Raw genomic sequence first — 19,183 nt, forward strand, 5'->3', positions numbered from 1 at the left:
AAGCAAAAATAATGAACGTCCCCACACTCCTTTACCAAAGATAGCAATGAAGGGATTTGATGTTGCCTCCTGAAATAACAAAATGTGGTCAGAAACTCCTTACCATTACAGCTTATCGTACCCATTGTACAGATGCTAAAGCTGTTTGCACTCTGAGGAGGCAAAGCCTGACTGCTCAGAATTTGCAGAATTTTTGTAGTCAAAACCAGCCAAAACCCAGGTTCGGCATCACCTGAAGCAGGACCCATGGCTTGCTCTGTGTGTGCCTCTGTAATCAGTTGTAGTTGGTTCAATACTTGTAGCGGATTAGAGTTTCATTTGTATTCTGCACACCTCTTCCTTCCCTCGCTGTGTGTATATATATCTCCAGAAAAGCTGCCTGCATATCCTTGTTTTTTTTTCTCCCCGGGATGACAGATACTGTAACAATGACAGTAGATTAATATCTCCTTAATCAGCCAAATGAACATGACATACAAGGGTGACAGTTCAATTTGCTGCTAACAGATTGTGCCTATCAGAGCCCTTCCATTCCAACTGATGTTTATTTCTGGAAGAGATCATACGGGTCTGGGAGGACCTCAGCTTCCCACCAGCTCATAGGCACCCATTAAATACATCAAGTACCACGAAGGTGTTACTCACCCGCCTGTCAGGACACTAGCTGCTTGGGAAATGAAATGAGCCTTGACACATGCAATGGAGAAACACTCTCACTGAGCTGGGTGAGGTGGCAGCATGTATTATTGACTACACGCTGCTGCAGGTCCCTCTCCTTATTGCTGCTTGGGTTTTGTGTGCTTGTGGACTGCTTGGCGCTGAAACATGGATCAGAGGCTGAGTCTGTCTCCTGGGGAGATACATAAAGAAATGAAATGGGGAGGAAGTGCAGGAGGGGTGGTGGTTTGGGTAGAAATGATAGGTTAAATCTCAGTCCCAGAACTGGCTGTGCTTTGAGCTTGTTTGCAGGTGGGATTTCAGGAGGATCTAGTTTCTAATTCTGAAATTCAATCTGCAGGGTCTAATTCAAATCTCTCTTTTCCTGCTTCCTGCGGTACTTCAAATGAAGTAACTCCAGATACTGTACAAAGGGATGGCAAGTCCTTCCAAAGGGCAGCCTCTGCTCCTCCCCAGGCTCAGCTAGACTCCATTCTGTGCAGGCTTGGAACAGAACACCTAAGGTGGGTACCCTCAGCACTTAGAGGTCTGATGCTGCAGCCCTTGCTGCTCCTGTAACTGAACAGGAGAATTTTCATTAGGTGGATGAACCCCACTGGTTTATTTTCATCTGCCTGCTTTTGTTGTGAGACACCCTTACTTACCAGGCCCTTTGCACATACAGGAGACTGCTTCATTCTGCAGTCCCACCCAAATAGATCACACTTGCAGACCTCCCCATACCCCATCCACAGACTCATGGCATCACTCTCTGGTTTTCCTATGGAAATCTTTTGCACAGCTCCCAGCATTTTGCTTCACATGAGACAAGAGAGGTGTTTATTTTTTCAGGATAAGATGCAAGTAGTTTCAGTGGAAAGGTTTCCAAGGCAAAACTGACAATCTGTTACCAAAACAATGGCATTAAGATATCCATATGATTGTAATTATGAAGCTAAATCCTTCCAAAGGAGGGTTCTGTCATTCCCTGTACTTGTTACAGCTGCTGTCATACAAATGCGTTCATTATTTTTATCATTTTTTTCCTTCTTATTACAGGTTTTGTCATAAGAATAACTCATCAAGGTTTTATGACCAATAAATTCTCTAAATTACAGTCCAAGGATGCATTACTTTAATTTTTTCCTCTATATTCTGTTTTTAATTGCCAGGCTATTTCCCACTTGCCTTTCTTAATGACTCGTTAGGCTTAAGGGAAAAGAACAGAATTTAGTCCACCTAAGATCTTGCATCATGTTTTGGACACCTCTCAACTGAAGTGATGCATTAGGGGGAGGAAAAATGTGACTTGTGTCTTGAGAGAAGACTTCAGATTTCAGGTATTAAGGGTACTCAAAAGAAAATACAGATTCTTCAGAAAGCCCCAGATGAGGTGGTGTTTACTAAAGTGGTTTGAGCAATTACTTCCAATAAGAAACACTTTCAATATGTATGTGATTTTTGTAAGATACAGATATCTGAATAATCTTTCTCTGTGTAAATAGGTCTCCTGGGATCGTGTCAGAGTTCTGGAGGTTGAATTTAGACGTGTCCTTAGAAACCTTGTGACATCAGGACTGAAGAGAATAAGAGGTGATGGTTTTGGTTACAAGTTTCTTCTGTGAGCCGCTTGCATTGCTGCCTGGTGCCTGAGAGTGTGGTGTGAGTGAGTGGGCATGGGGGCAGACAGGCAGCCACATGTACAGGGCTTCTGCTGGGCCCCTGCTCTGCAGTAAAAGCAAACTAGCCATTTTGAGTGTGCTAGAACCCATGGCCCACTCCAGCGCTGCTACTTGCTATCAGAAGGGGGCTCTGGGGTACCTACGAGGGTACCTGTGTAAGAAAATGGGCCCATAAAAGTGCCTTTTCAGATACCCCAGCAAGATTACCCCGTCCCTGGCAGCACTCAAGACCAGCTGGGACACAGGGGCTTGGAGCAAGCTGCTCTAGTGGAAGGTGTCCCTGCCCATGGCAGGGGTTGGGACTGGGTGAGCTTTAAGGTCCCTTCCAACCCAAACCAGTTTGGGATTCTGTGATTTGCTATGGTTCTGTGATTTGGCTGTGCTGGGCGTTCTGCAGGCACAAAGTCTGTCTATCGGGTCATGGCAAGGGCCCTTCTTCTGCTGCATGTGGGCTCCTCGATGGAGGGGCTCAGCTGAGAGGTTATCAGCCCTGGTGGTGTGTGTTGTTCAGAAATGTTTTCTGAAGAGCTAAAGAGCAAGTTAAAAGCTGTTAACTTCATGCTAACAAAAGCAGGAAAAGGAGTTTGACCCTTGTGCCTACCCCATAGATCTCTCTAGAGGGAGGCAGAGAGCCATTTCTCCAGGAAGATTCCCTAGTTTATGTGTGCCGCACAATCAGCAGCAACAAAAAAGCGCTCTTTGTCAAGTGTGTTTCAGGTGGCAGTGCAGGTTATGCTAGTGGCAAAGTCCTTAAATATTCACCTCCATCACTGGCTCAGCAGGATTTTGCTCTTGCAAAAGCCGTACAGCACTTTCCCTGCAATTGCAGCTCTCCGATTGTAGCCCTTCTAGTGCAGAACCAGGGGGTGCTTGAGGAAACTGGCTCTGAATTGGGCTCTGGCTAATCAAGACTAGAACTCCTAACAAAGTAGCCCAGTCCTCATGCCTGTGCTTCCAGGATGGTGGCTAATTATTTCACCAGTGTGAGGATTATTTAAATGCACTTCCCAATATGTTTCTTCCTCTGCCGACGGTGAGCACTTTGCTACGAGTGTCTTCTCATGCGTATTCAGTGATTCCACCAACTGCTTACTTGGGCTTCATTCACAAAATCCCCAATTTTGATCATTGCTCCATGTGCTCAGTGTGCAATAAAATCCTGCCTCACTGGAGCTGATGAAAAACACCTTGTTGGCTTCAGGCCAGGCTTTGAGAAAATCTTCTCTTCTGCTAGAAGGGTTTTGGGTTATTCTCAAACCCTACGCTGGCACAACAGTCTACTTCTTAAATAGATTCTACTTGGAGTCTAAACTCTTTGGACAATCAGACTTGTAAATGACACTACTCACTACAACGTGGCCATTTCCTATCCCCTGTGCCATGGACACCCAGCCTCACTCACAGGGGTCCGTGCCCTTGTCCTGGCACTTTTGCTTCTCACATTGACCAGAGCATCGTGGAGTCCTGTGTGTGAAACTCTCAGATGCAGGTCACTCCAACCCACACAGTGTCAAAGTCTGCAGCTTGTTAGCTGGTAAGAACCCAGACCAGTAAATCCTGGGTCCCACAAAACAGTTTGCAGCAGCACTGCCATGAAATGATGTGAATGCAGCCTCAATTAAATGGCTGAAACATCTGCATGTATGGTTGCAGGCCATGTTTTCTCTCTGGTAACTCAAGTCCTAATGTGCATTAACTGTTTAAAACCAATTTTGTTGCAGTTAAAATTGAATATGACTGTTAGTCTAGAAAATATGGCCTATTTCCTTTTACTAGTTAGCTTTTAAAGGTGTTTTACAATTCAAACGAGCCATGCAATTAAAGGTGACATTGCCAAAACTGGACAGACTAAAATTAGACATTCCTGCTGTGTGTTAGAGCTTGGCCCACATTTAGATCATGCTGTCTTTGGGCTGTACCTGTCTGCTTCAATCTCATGAGTCAACAGGATACTGAAATGTTCCAGAATCCTGTTCTTTGTGTTTTTCTTCTCTTTCTGTCTTGCAGTATTACTCTTAGGCTTCTTTGCCTATATAGCATTTAGTGCTCAAATCACACTCAGAGACACACACTCGTGTACAAACAGAGCAGCATTTTAGCATGCTTTGCATGGAGAATGAGGAAGCACTTTGTTATTATTGCATTTACTGACCTGACCACGACAAACACAGAACTACAAACAACTCTGCCTCCCAGTCCTGAGTTCGCAATGGAATAGCAGGCTTACATCTGTGCTTCTTAGCTAATAAACCTCAGAGCAGAGGGAGCTTCTAGATCTGGGCCACAGTCACTTACGTGCTTTGATTTATGTAGCTTCAGTGCAGTACTTCAGTTACAAGGTTGTTGAGAGAGGAGTCATCTTTGGGAGCATGGAGGAGCACGGAGGGTGTCTGGCTCTCTGGCACGCACCAGAGGCCACTGGCAGCAGCAGTGCCCAGAGTTCCTGCCATCCCACCTTCTGAATAAGCCTCTGCATTGCTGAAGTTTCTAATTATCCTATCCCAAGGCAGTCACTGCTGTGGTTGCCATCAGCATTTAACAGCGTAGCATGTTCTGCCGTGCTTTGGGAACAGCGTTAGTGTGAAGACTCCTCAACATGTCTCTAGTCAATAGCTCAAGGTAAATTAGAAGTAGAAAATGAGGAGTATCTCCCAGAAAATGCCTGTTGTTCTTTGAACACAGGAGGCAGCCGTAAAGAAATTTCTCCTTCATTTCAGGCTCAGCTAAAAGCATTTAATAATGGCATTCCTCAGGTCAGTGAAGTCCTGATTGAGCCCACGGTGAGGTGAGGGAACTCGGGTTAATTCTCTCAGATCAGTTTCATGTTGGTTCAGCTGAGTTGCCTGACATGATAGTATTCCTTTAGATCAGGAAGGGGAGGAGAAATAATTTGCTTCTTTCTGGGAGTGGGGGCAAGGATTTAGTATTTAAAGCTGTGTGTTGTGTGTGCACACCTCCAAGTCAGGCTTAGAAAGGATATGCACTTCTTTGGGGAGGAAACACAATAAAGCAGCATAAAGTGTATTTTAAGTTACCCAGTCAGCTCCCTGGCAAGACAAGATGATATTCTACAATACATAATAAAGTAGTGTTTGCATAGCACTTATAAGGTGCTTTACAATGTGCTCTTTAGCTTCGATGTTATAAAGTAGCATATAAATATGCTAAAACCTAGCTGTATTGCCTGCCTCTTTCTGAAATGCCTTTCACCATGTATCACTGGTGCCTGTCACATGGAGCAAGCACAAAACCACCTGATTCCAGAAGCAGTGAACTTCTTTTTTAAAAGCTAGTCACTGTTTTATGGCACCAGTTACAAGATCCAGCTCTTTTCACACTGGGGCAGTCATCTGAATCCAGCCCAGGTTGGTAGTGAGGTCTGTTGAGTGACCTATGTGAACAGAGTTTCTGGTTGCAGTCCAGATCCTGATGGAAGGATGCCCAAGCTGCTGGAAGGACTGTACCTGCTGGCAGCACCATTAGCAGTGTTAGAGCAGGAGCCCACAGCGTGCTCCCACTGGTGGTCTTGGGTCAGCATTGAAACACCCTGGTGGTGGTGACACAAGGTCACCTGCATTACTGTGTCTGCTGTATGTGTGTGCAGAGAACATCTCTCTCTGGCGGCGTTGTGGTGGCACCATCCCAACTTGCCTTAGAGCACTGGTGGGTTATCAGGTTGCTGCTAGGGGGTGAGCACTCAAAAGTTAAGCCCACTATCTTACCTCAGCTTCAGCTCCAGCATACAGGGCTTGTCTGTAATTCCTGGAGTGAATGAGAGATTTGTGGAGTGTTATAGCACTGGGAGAATAACAGAAAGTAGAGGGCACTCATCTGAGGATAAAGCAGCCTTCCAGTGTCTGAAGGGGGCCTACAAGGATTGTGGAGAGGGACTCTTCATTAGGGCGATAGGGCAAGGGATAATAGTTCAAACTTAAACAGGGGAGATTTAGGTTAGATGGTCCCTTCCAACCCAAACCAGTCTGGAATTGTAAGGTAATTCGACATTGGAATCCCCTAGAGGCACATGGTGAACTCTCCATCTCTTGCAGCCTTTGGATGTCTCATTCCAGAAGAGATGCCAGAGCCCAGACAGTTGTTAGGATTTGATGGGGAAATGACTCTGTGACGTTCTTTGGTTTGCATTGTTTAAGAGTTATCCTGAGTCATCTTTGTGAGCTTGTGAGCTGGCCTTAAAACCAGGGAATCTGGTGACTGGTGGAAAGATTGACGTGTGGCAATATTTACTCCAGACATTTTATTGTTGGCAATAAAGTGTCCTTCTGTTTATCTTTTAATAGCTGTAGGCTTCGTATCTGAACTCAGGGCTCTTTTAAACTCTGGGGTCAGTACTCTTACCTGAAGGCTCAGAGCACCTTTTGCATGCCAGTGTGGCTCCAGCTTTGTGTTGCACACAGGACCCTTAGATGACAAGCCAGAAGGTGCCACAGCATCTCGCCCTCACCTCTGCCATCATGTCCACAGGTACACTTGTATTGCCTGACAAGACACATAAATCCCAACTGTCAGGAAACAAAGCAGTTTTTAAACTTTAACGAGCAGAGTAATGGAAATCAAATACAATGGAAATGAAAAAAAAAAAGGACTAAAATGTTTTTTATTTTGGTGTGCTGCAGGGAGAAGTGTGTACACTAAATAATAAATAAGCCCTGCAATGTTTTTACAGCTTCTTTCGTATGCGTGAATATTTAAAACATGCAAAAACATGGAATAGGCATTTACTGAGGACAAAAGGAGAGAACTGGTTTTCTGTACAGAGAGCGAGATGGGGAAAACAGAGAGATGCATGTTTAATGGATTGCTGTTCACAGAAGGGAGAGATTTCCAAGTGTGAACATATTTGTAGACAAACCAATCTGACAAGTTCGCTTGGGGATGATGTATTACAGCAGAATTGGCCTGGGAAGCAGAATTTTGTTGTGAGGGTGTTGGCTGGTGTCAGCAATGCCTGCTGGGGTTTGGCAGCCACGCTGTCAGTGCTCCCAGCTACCGTGGGGCTGCTCAGGCCTGGGCTTTGGTACCCAGGAGGTCCTGGTCATGTGCAGCCAGCAAAAGACAGACGGCTTATTTTCTTGAGAAGGCTCCAGAGAGACCTTAGAGCAGCTCCAGCGCCTAAAGGGGCTACAGGAAATCTGGAAAAGGGCCTGCAGGGACAGGCCAAGGGAATGGCTTTACCCTGCCAGAGGGGAGACTGAGATGAGCTCTTAGGCAGAAGCTCTTCCCTGTGAGGGTGCTGAGGCGCTGGCACAGGGTGCCCAGAGAAGCTGTGGCTGCCCCATCCCTGGCAGTGCTCAAGGCCAGGTTGGACACAGGGGCTTGGAGCAAGCTGCTCCAGTGGAAGGGGTCCCTGCCCGTGGCAGGGGTTGGAGCTGGAGGAGCTTTAAGGTCCCTTCAACCCAAACCAGGCTGGGGTTCTGTGATTATCATTGAAGCTGGAGAGGATTGATAACTGTGACCCCTTACACTGTTTTGTAAGAGGGGGAGAGCGAGCACAGGAGAGCTGTGGGTGCAGCTCTCTGCCTGCTGCAGACCTTAAAGGCACAGTAGTTCCTTCAGCATCGTGACAGCTCGTGTGTGAAGTGCAATTGCAAAGCACACTCTGCAGGTGTCAGAAACCTGATCACAGCTCTAGGCTCCTTTATCAAGTGAACGCCAAGGGCAGCCCTACATGGGCTTGTCTTGGCTCTGTGATGGATCTCAGGAGGTCTGGGTTCAGCTTCTGTTTCAGCCACAAGACCTTAGGCTTAGACACTTCCTTTGTGTCCTGTCCCCACTCCCAGGAGTGGGAGGATGTCCTGGTTTCAGGACTTAGCATTTCATGAAGACCTGATTCTCACTGTTGGTGTTGGCAGCACTGACTGCAGTGGAGCACCAATGTTGACTGGGTCTTCCCTGCAGGCAGAGGAGGAATGCTGGTACTGACATGGAAAGGGCAGGGTATTTTCTCAGTAGTAAGGAAGGTGACAGACTAGGGAAGTGTGGCCTAGGAGTTTTTCAGGGACTTTCTCCATGGCTAGCTTGGCTCCTACCTTTGTCTTTGGAAGCAGCTGAAACCAGAGAAGAAGAGGCCTGTTGCCACGACTGGCAAGGGCTCATTATTCACTATTCCATGGCTTATGGTTTAATGCTTGTTTAACTGGACTTTTTTTTTTTCCTCCTGACTTTTGATTTCTTTTTGCCAACTTTATATTTTAATGCATGTTTTTATGGAAATATTTATAGTGCACATGTTGCATATAAAACACCATCATAAAGCTTTTTTGCTTCAGTCCTGTTGAAATAAATGATGTTATTATTATAATAATTTCATAGGGTTATATCTGTTCTGTAATGAAAAAGACCTGTGGCTGCTTGAACCATCAACCCAGGCAGTTTTTGCAGCTTTCTGTAGCTGGAGTGACCTCATGGAGCTGCTGAAACTTTTAAGAGACTCCATTTCCCAGCAGAGGAGGGCATACAAAGCAGAATGAGCAGATAGAAGAAAAAGGACATCTGCGTGCAGCCATACAGCTCGGCTGAGCCCTGGTCAAGAAGCCAGTGTTGCCTTTATACTGCACACAGGGGGGATGCCAGCTTCCTGCATGTGGGATAAGATGTGCTCCTCTAACTCTAAAGAACCATTTTCAGCCAGGAGCTTACCTAGTGGCATCTGGCAATGCTAGAGGATGGACCCTGTGAAGGACTTCTTCTGAATACGAGTCCACTGCTTAAGCTGCAGACTTCTTGTCCACCTTCAGCTTCACAGACTTTGAGTTGTGTTTCGCATCAAGGACGTATGTAAATATATGTTGGCAGGTTGTTGCACTCGGCCTGGGGAGTGTGTATCTGAATAGGAAGATAAGGACTAAATATGTGAGCACCTATTTGTGTAAGTTCATATGTGTGTGCGTGCAGGGACTCACAAGCTTTAGTGATATATTTGCAGAGGTTCAGGCAAACAACTGTAAAGTACTGTGGATTTAGAGGAGGTTTTAAAAATTAATACTCAAACATGAAAATGCTTTATACAAGAAAGAAACCTTTTAGGAACTTCTGCGTCCTAGGAAAAACAGTAATGAATAATTCAACCCTGCACCAAGGAAACCGATTTGCTGAACAAGTGTAAAATAAATCTGAGGTTGAGCTAGTTCAGATCACCTAAATTGAGAATCTAGCTCAGAAATGGTAAGAGTGAAGGTAGATACAGCATGAGAGCCTCAGTAAAGCCAATAAGCTACAGTCCCATGAAAAGTGGTGAGATTCAGTCCTGTGCTAGGAGAGCTTTGCTACTTAGACCTGATTTGCCTGTAGATTAGGATCCAAATTTGTTCTCTTTAGAAATGCTCTGTCCTGTTTGTGCTATCTTCAAAAAAGAACAGAAAAAGAATAGGACAAGGAGAAGGTAGAGATGGAATAGAGCAGAAGATGAAACCGGAGATGAAGTGTTTAGAGGATGGATGGAGAGAAAAAGTGGAAGCTGTTTGGATTTGGTCTGAGCCTCCATATAAAATGTTTTATATGTTCACAGCATTGAGCCTGATTTACTCTCCAGTTTTCATGAATATCACACTCTGGGCATTTATTATCGCACTTTCTATGCTCAGGTATGTGAATTGCCAGGAGCCTAATTCTCCCTTCAAGGATGGGATCTGTCCATTTACTCCTAACAATGCTCTGGAGCTTCCTTCCCGGCTGTGAGTGAATCAGATGCGAGTGAAGTCACTTTGGGTGAAGACCTTTGCCTCTAGCAAAGGCTGCTTAAGGTCGCCCATTGTTTTCTGGAAAGGACATGCCTCTGTGGTGCTTATCCTGGAAGGCCTGCACTTCAGCAGTCACCTTCTCTTTGACCTTCATGGTAGAGCTGTGCATCGGTGGGGTGAGGAGGAATTCATAGGAGAGAGGAACAGTGTTTTCTCACTTGACGGTTTACTTCAGACACAAATTCATTTGCTGCCCTTGAAGCAACCCGGTCAAGGCTGTGTGGTCCAGTTGGAAGCCCAGTCCTGTTTCTGATTCATACGAGGAGCTCGGCATAGAGCGAGCCCTTTCTCTGCTATGCCATAAAAGAGCTGGGTTTTGCGTACTGCACTTTGGAATGAGCCCCTCCGAGGAACAGGCTCCATAAAGTTTTTATAACCCATATTTTATAAGGTATAGTGAGTTGGGTGAAAGGAGGTTTTCTCATGTGTATGTGTATGCATATGAATGAGACCTAATACACAGGTAATTCAGCCTGGCAAAGGAGGCTGGACCACAGTCCCAGTCTCTGTGTAAGTTGGCCCCAGGATGTGGATGAGAGTAAAGTCTGTGGGGAATAGTACAGCAGTGGTCAGAAAGATGTCATAAACCCCTGTCATTTTCACAGCAGGAGCAAGAACTCTCCTTGTAGTGGCCAACCATGTCCTTGAGTGATGTATGAGGATTTCACCAGTGAAGGACCAGCCTTCTCCAGACCATTTGGTGAGTTTGAAGAATTTCTTGTGAGAAACAAACAGACAGTTCTCTAAGTATCAGGTGTTTAAGCCTTACTCTAATTATGAAAGATGGCGTAGGTCCATCAAGGCACTCCTGCTGTGGGGGCATAAAAGAGAAAACAACACTGAATTGCTTCTCTTTTCTTTCCAAAATGGACATTCACCCCAGCAAACCCAAGAGCTTTGGTAACTTGGTGCATCTTTGAATGCTGAGGTCCTTGTATGAAACACATCTTCTTGATCTCATGGGCTCCATAATAAGTTAACTTCTGTTTGGCATTTTTTTCCATCAGAGATTCAGATTAGAAATGTCTGCAGACTGTCAGTAGAGAAACAAACCTTGGCTTTACTGCTCAGAGCAGCCTGGTAGCTGTGGCACTGGTGTAAAGCACGGCAGGGATTTCTAACCAAGGGAACCTGTTTTTTCTCATGTTCTGTTTTGGACTCTGAATGGCCTGTATGTTCAGCTGCTAAACACAGCCATGGGGGCACAGCTCAGGAAATCCAGAGGGTAAGGCTGAGGGTGCGAGGCTGGTCATGGTGAATCCTCCTCTGTGGTCAGGGGGTGGAATTCCTCCAGGGAACATCAGCTTGTGCAGTTAGAAGTTCTGTCTGGGACAGAGACTGAACCACACGGTGCTATGCAGAAACTCATCAGTCTGTGCACAGGTTCTCAGCTTTCCATGTTTCAGGTTCTCTTATGAAACACAAATTTTGCTTGTAGGACAAACGCCTTTGGGGAACTGCTTGGAAAACCCACCATCAGATTCACATTGATACCCTCAGTGAATGCAAGCATGAAGTAATCCTCAGTCAGGCTCCATCATATCGTGACATACCAAAGCCATATAAAACTGGTTTAGGATTTGAATTCTAAGGAGTCCTATGTTCAGCTTTGATGGCTAGAAACTTCTCCCCCTTCTCCATCCCTTTGGCTGCAAAGGGGACCATGAGCCTGTTGTATTGCATGACTCTTGCTCCCAATGTTTTGTAGTTTAAAAAAACCCCAACCCAAAAAACATCATTCTGCAACAGTAATTTAGACATGGTCAGGACTTGAGCAGTTGTAAGGAATATTACCTGCCATAAAGTTTGAATGGTGTTGAATTTACAGAAAATGCCTGATGTAAAATCATACTGTCAGGAACAATTAGCCATGGTGCATTAAAAAACCCTTACAGAGATTACACTTCCCAGATTGTTTTACAGAAAAACTTTGTGTTAATGTTATGCTTTGAATGCCTTTTGCCATGAAACGTTTAAGAAACAACAGTTTATAGTCTCTGATCTTTATGGTTTGGAAGAGTGAACACTCTCCTCCTGTTAGGCCAAATTGATGTTTTAAATTCAGGAGAAACCCCATCATGTTATAAAAAGGAGAGAATGTCCTAAGAAGAAAGTGGTCAAATCATTCCAAGATGTTATGGGTTTAAAGGGTTTTTTTTTCAGCTTTTTTTCCTACGGAAAAATTTTCATGATCCTGGGCATATGGTCAAAAAACACACAAGTGAGGTATTTTTAGACAAGCACATTTAGGATAAAATTACCGGCTCCAGCGTGTGCAGGGACAACCTGGTCTGTCCACAGCAAGGTGGGTGCAGGAGGGTGTCCCTTCTCCATGCGTGGGACTGGACACTGGTTCTGCTGCAGCACAGTGCTCCTGCTTGGGAAGACAGGGAGTGAGGGGGGAACTCTTCTGCATTTCCTGAGCTCCTGTGTTTTCTCTGTAGGGATTTGCTGCCCACCTCAACACCGGTGGAAAAGCAGAACTGGGAACAAACAAGTGCCTGCACAAAGCAGGATCACTCCATCCATGTTTCCTGCTCTCTGCTGTAACTATGACAGTGAAAGGGATGAGAAACGCTGCTGCCAGGCAGGTGAGGAACCCTTCTGTCCCCTCACACCAAGGAGAGCTGCAGGCATAGGACAGCTCTCACCCACTTTTAGGGTTCAGTCACCATCCATCCCTCTGTGCATCCTAGCCAACAACCCCTGTGCATCCCTGGGGCCCAGCCCTGCAGCGCAGGCTCCTTTGAATGATTCAGGATCCAAGTTGTAGTTTTTTTCCAGCCCTGTCAGCACTGCAGAGCCAAGGCATCCCTGGCAGCTCAGGCTGGATTCTGTTTGGCCTCACGCATCATCACCAGTCTTGCCAGTTAATTCAGGCGGAGGGTGATGATGTGTGAGGCAGAAAAAGCACAGCCTGGCCTTCAGGTGCTGGGCACAGTCACCACAAAGGCAGTCAGGAAAGTGCTGTTTCCATTCCTGCACTTGAGCAAGCATGACCTGGGAATCCTTGAGGCTGGAACAGATCCTGGACCTCAGTGAGGTTTACTGCTCGGCCACAGATGTATCTGAATTACTGAGGAGCTGCCCTAGGAGCAGGTTTTGTGTCACTGTGGGCTGTACTAACACCAGGACAGCACTGCTAGCCCAGGTGAGGATCCTTAGCAAAGAGAGACCTTTTTGAGCCTGGTAAACTCATGGATGCCTGCCAGCAGCTTCACCTAGCTACTGAGGGTCACCTCCCTAAATCACTATGGCCAGCAGTGGGGCTTCCTTGTTGAGCACCCTGGAACCTGCTGCTGCCGGACAGATTTCTTGCAGCAAACCCCTTTGTCCCCTTCTCTAATGGAGGAGGCAGATGCCCCAAGCCTCTGCTGTGCTCTCCCTTGCACCCACAGCGCCAGGGTGCTCAGGAGGGACACATCAGGTTTGTTCTGTTTAAAGGGTGCCTTAGTCTTGATGGATGTATGGCTATTTTAGGAGTGGCCAGCATTACCCTGGTATCACATTAATAAATGCATACCAGGATGAGCTCTGTGTGGCATTTTCAGTTCCCACTACCCATATTAGGAGACATGGGACCAAAATAACTGCAAAAGCCTATAGCCATGCAAAGAGCACAATATGAAATGCATACCAGGAAACAGACTGAGGCATGATCGTCAGTAATGCCTAAAAGTCATAATCCACACAGTTTCTGGCAAGACTGGAAAAGCAAACCACACAAGATCCTGGAATACATGTGCAGGTATGCACTGAGTTTATTCTGGCACAACCCAAAGTATGGCCCTAATAAAATGTCCACGTCTGACATTGTGTGCAGTTCTTTTGAACTGACAGAGAAAAGGATTATCGGGATGGTGACCAAACTACATTGGGTTTTGGATTTGTGGATGAATAAGCCAGACATTGGCCTGTATGTATGTATTGTCAGTGGTTGGTGGCATCCCATGCAATCACAGCCTTACAAATACTCATATGTATGTAAGAAGGCCAGTGTGAGTAGAACCAGTGAGTCATCATTGTAAATCATCATTCTTTGGTTTGTAGGTTCAGGTTTGTATCCAGCTGAAGGAAAAGGGTGAGAAGGAAGGTATATATCCATGAGGAGAGTGAAAGTTTAGAGAGAACTCTTCTTTTCTTTACATATGGTATTTAGAGCGGCTCATGCTGCTCAGAAGGGCCAGGACTTGATCCAGAGCTGATACTGATGCCTTTCCACTGACTTTCAGGGAAGCTGCATCTTTTCGGCTAGTACTGACTGCTTGTGATGAGCTTGGTGCTCAGGCAGTGATGTACACACAGAAAATCAACCCTAAGCTCTCCTGGAAACACTCCTGTTTGCTCTTCTGTGATAAGTTTATTTATAGACCCTAAAAGTCTCGTCACAGAAGGCTTCACAGGATGCGTGGTGGGACTCTGAAACCTCAGATACCTCAATTGTACTTGTTTGTTAAACTGCTTGAACAATAAGACTTCAGATGGCAGACAGGCACTATGCCTTTAAGGTGGATTCCTCTGAGTAAAGCTGAAGTGCCAGGAGTACTTCCTTCAACTCCAGATTATGTGATATATTAGTTTGGTCTCAGAAGCCACAGTGCTTCCTTATTGATGTAGCTTTGATCTAAAAAGCTGTTTATTTATGTTTTATTGAACAATAAAACATCCAGTAAACATGCCCTATGCTTGTTTTATGTTCTACATGAATTCTGTCATGAAAATGTCAAGGAAAAGTAATGAAGATCTTTACTGTGGTGTTGCTGCTGGTGTCTTCCTTTGGAAGCTCTTATGCTCTGTGATTCTGTTCATCTGACTGTAAAATTCATAAGGCCTGCAGATGTCCTGCCTGCTGAGCATCTGGAGAAGGAAGTTTTTCCTTATGAAATCCCAATGGATACGCTACTGAGGGCATTAGGAGAATATAATGATTTGACATTTCTCTTTGATGCCACTTGATAGGGTCTCTATCGTGATTATCCAGAGGTATTAATTATTGTGGTGGGAATTATTTTCTGTGCTCAGCTACCTGTGAGATGTTCCTGCTATAGGGAATGTTCCTTATCCACAGTATCTCACAGCAGCCAATGAGCTACAGGAGCTCCTGATCAAAACCTGGGGCACAGGCTCTCAGCCCTAATTGCACTGTATCCCTGCAGTGGGCTTAGGTAACAGATCCCAGGTTTTTAGAGTATCAGTAATATCCCAGATTCCCTACCGGTGCTGCCTTCCTTGTTATGGTGTTAGCAGTGATGTTTTAATAGAGCTGAGAAAGAAATCTGTGGATTCTGCATGGGCCTGATTGTTCTGCACTCTACACTGGGACTTACCCAGCAATGAAGAATTAACTTTCTCTGGTAATCAGCTAAGGGGAGTCCCAGGTGCTGCAGGTTGGTCACTGGCTGTGACAGCCTGGGGAAGGCAGCTGTGGGATGAGTGCTGGGCGAGGAACCTCTCATAAACCTGTGAAGGTGCTGCCTCTGCCTTCTCCCTGCTGCTGATGCTCCTCTTGCTGTGGATACTCTGTGCTCCTGCGGCTTTTGCTGGTATGGTTGGTCCTTTCCTCCAGGAACTCAAAGAGCTTTCTTGCCTCTGACTGCTGCAGGTGGTCCATAGGAAGGTGAGAGGGCTGTCAGGCATTAGTACACTGCTTGACTATCACAAACTGATGCCGGCACCATGTCTCACCCTTATTTCAGTAGCACAGCTGTTGTTGTTCACCGCAAGAGCATCTTCAAGAAGAGAGCTTGAAAATGAGGCAGTTTTCATGCTGGAAAATAGGCATTTCTGAAATCATGGGATCAACATAGATGTGTGAGAGCTGGTTCAGAATATGAGCCTGGCTTAGAGAACAGGATGGGCACAAGTAAAGATTCACCTTCATGGGCTGTGTGTGGGGAGAGCACAGGGCTGGTAGAGTGGCCAAAAAAGGGACAGTAGTTTGAGTGCTCTTTCCAGTACTCCTTCCTACCTCCTCTGTTTAATGTGCTAGTTCTTTCCCTCATTTTTTATTTCAGTTTGAAGGAATCTCATCTTCCCTGCTGCACAGGAGACCGGGCTGCTCTCAGAGACACTTGTGCCCATGTTAGCTGAGCAGGTTAGTTGTGTGTGTACTGGAGAAGAGAGTGATTAAAGTTGGGGTTAGCAGTGAGAAGATGTGGGAATCTGGTCTCCTTAAATCCTAACTTATTATGGTTCAGCGTTTCCAAAGTGTAATATTGTGCCAGTCAGGATCTGGGTGTCACTGCGTTAGTTCTTCCTCAAGAAAACACACTCTTCAAGTTTCACCAGGACCATTGTGCACAAGTCCCATTTGGGGTTCTGAAGCAGGAGTGGTTCAGAAATGTGCACATTTTCCTCCTTTCCATTTGAACAGAGAGCAAAAGGCTAATTCCATTTTACAGTCATCTTTGTACCAATATAGTTTGTATGTTGCATTTGACCTCCTGTAACAAGGTTAAACCACAAGGATCCCCTTGAGAAGTTGCTATTCATCTTTTATATGTAAAGATTTTCAAGTATAGAAAGGGGATAAGCCTAATACGGTGTTTAATGGAAAAAAATTATGACACCAATAACACATCTGTGTCTGTAATTTCACAGGTTTTCTTTCTGTATATTTATATATGTATATATGTATAATTTAATATCAGCCTCAGGGTTGTGGTCTCACATGTCATCAGCTTGCAGGAAACTGGATCCTTGGCCTAAGTATCAGATGAGTTGCTAATGTTTGGAAAAAAAGCAAAAAACATGCTTTAGGTCTCTGTTTTATGGCTGTTATTGAAGCAGGAATCCGTGATTGTAACCCGACGCTCGCCTCACCAACATGTTTTCATTATTGTCTGGATAATTGAAAGTCCAGGCAAATTCGGATGTTAGGAGATACTGCACATGAAGGTCTTGGTGCTCAGCACAGCTGAACGTTGAGGTGGTTCAAATTAAGGGTGAATATGTTTCACCATTTTATGCAGGCTTAAAGATTGTTTTATTCCCCTCCCATGCAGACACAGGCTGATTAACGTGTACTTAGTTTATTTCCAGGTCTGGTTATCCAGGCTGTCATCCACAAGCTCTCAGACTCTGCTGTCTCCTGAAGAGCAGCATGGCTTCTTAGCCATGTTTTGAGGAGTTCGAAGTGAGCCATCCACAATGTCTGATTCCCTCAGGCAACATGGGTGGTGCTGGTTTAATCTGTGGGTTCCAGGGCTAAAAAAACCCTAACCCAGAACTTTGGTTTGTTGGCAGGAGCTGACATTTGTTGAAGATCATCGGAAAGACAGATGACGGGCACCGAACCCAAAAGGTGGCCCTCTGTGTCAGAAGGAGCCATGACGATGGCACAGCTCTCTGCCATAGCCCAGGCCTGTTCCTGTTCTGTGAGTAAACACATGATTTAAATACACATGATTTAAATCCGTGGGATTTTTGGATCTAGCAGTTTCCCCACTATGTGAGCTCAAGAGCTGACATAATATAGAAAAAGGTAAATGAGGTTTTTAAGTTAATCCCTATTAACTGGAAAATTAAACCAAACAAAACCTTTGGGTGGCTTTGGAAAACACCATGGGACTTTGCTGCCAGATTCCTGAATCCTGTAACGAGATGCACATGTCTCTGCTGACAAAAAAACAGGACTTGATCATTCATTAATCTTCACACACAAGAGGCAAGTAGTTGAGTGCAGCGTTCAGCACAGAGCGAGCAGGCACTGGGCAGTGTGAAAGCAGACCTGCTTATTGCTGACCCACTGTTTGGGTAAAAAGCCTTTGAACAATTGGGAAAAGCTAACTCCATATTGCAGTTCTGCAAGGAACTAATTACTTGCCTGGACTCTACCCACATACCAGCCTCTACCCCCCATAAATCTGTTGAACAGCAGGCATCCATGAAAGTCCTCCACGCTCTTTTCTGAATCAGGTTCTTTATGTGTATCTCAACTGGCTGGTGGAAGATTCATGGCCCAAGCTGCCTTAAGTATTTTTGTTATGAATAGGAACCCTTAAACATTTCCTTCTCATTTAATTTATCATTTTTTTTCAGGCTTTCAACACTGGGTACAAGCTAGAAATAATGGGAGGCAAAGTTTGTCCTTGAGAAAAGAGCCTTAAAATAACAAAGTATACACTGGGAAGGAGAGGAACAAGGGAAATAAATTAGCTATTTACACGACAGGAAGATTTTTATGTTGTGTGGCTGCTACGTGGCATCCTGGTGTCTCTCAGCAGTGACTTGGTTCCAGGTAGAAGTGAGCTGTTAGGCACAAGTAGAGAAAATAGTGTACAGAATTATGGCAGTTGTAACAATGGTGTTCCATGCTTGGGGCTGGCGTTGGGATGTGGAGGGGTGGGCAGAGGTGGTTACTCACTCCTGGAATGTCTTCTAAGGATGACTGTAGCCAGAGATAGAAGCCCCTCAGTAGTTCACTTCTCCAAGGTTCTTGTTAATAACTAACTATTAAGTACTGGTGATTTACTTACATCGGGGGGGTTTTGCCATGTGGGCTGGGAAAGTTAAAGCTGTGTTTTGAATTAGGGGTTCAAACAAATCTGCTCAGCTCAAAAGGAAAAGGAGTTGAAAACGCTGACTTCCTCCCAGTCAGGTATCACAACAATAAACCTGTTGAGATTTCATTTCGAAATGGATTGTGGATTTGCTAATACTTCTACTAAGCCACATTTTACAGCTTGGTAGTTGTTTAAGTTCGGAACAGAGCCCACAACCTAATACTTATAATAATCTTTAGAGCTTAAAATAGAGCTGTGTTTGGAGTAAATGCTTTGTTTATGGCATCCTGAACAGAGTAAGAAATAGCTAAACTTGGCAAAATGCAGATGATGTATAAAATGGGCTGTTCCAGCTGTTCATAAATCCCTTGGATTATACAGTGAGGAAGTCCTGTGTACCCGTAACGTCTACAAAACAGGTACGAAGTGCAGGTCCTACCCAATTGCTTCATGTGCAGGTTGGCCTGCAAGTAGAATACCAGACTGCTTTTCTCAGCTGCTGAAAGCACTTTTTTTCAGGGCAGTTTGGTTCTGTGCATTTTCAAAGGGAAATTTTATCCATCTTATTTTTTACTGTGTTCTG

General features: G+C 45.1%; 1 long non-coding RNA gene across 1 annotated transcript; it reads left to right on the forward strand.

Annotated features, from left to right (window-relative positions):
• Positions 1-102: 102 nt before the first annotated feature.
• On the forward strand, positions 103-2,250 carry LOC130603591 (uncharacterized). The gene is made up of 2 exons (XR_008973222.1): positions 103-1,181; positions 2,163-2,250. It is a non-coding gene; the product is annotated as an uncharacterized LOC130603591 (long non-coding RNA).
• Positions 2,251-19,183: the final 16,933 nt, after the last annotated feature.

Source organism: Pezoporus wallicus, unplaced genomic scaffold, assembly GCF_028554395.1.
Source record: "Pezoporus wallicus isolate ANWC-B61680 ecotype Strahan unplaced genomic scaffold, APGP_CSIRO_Pwel_v1 contig_13766, whole genome shotgun sequence".
Classification (NCBI taxonomy): domain Eukaryota; kingdom Metazoa; phylum Chordata; class Aves; order Psittaciformes; family Psittacidae; genus Pezoporus; species Pezoporus wallicus.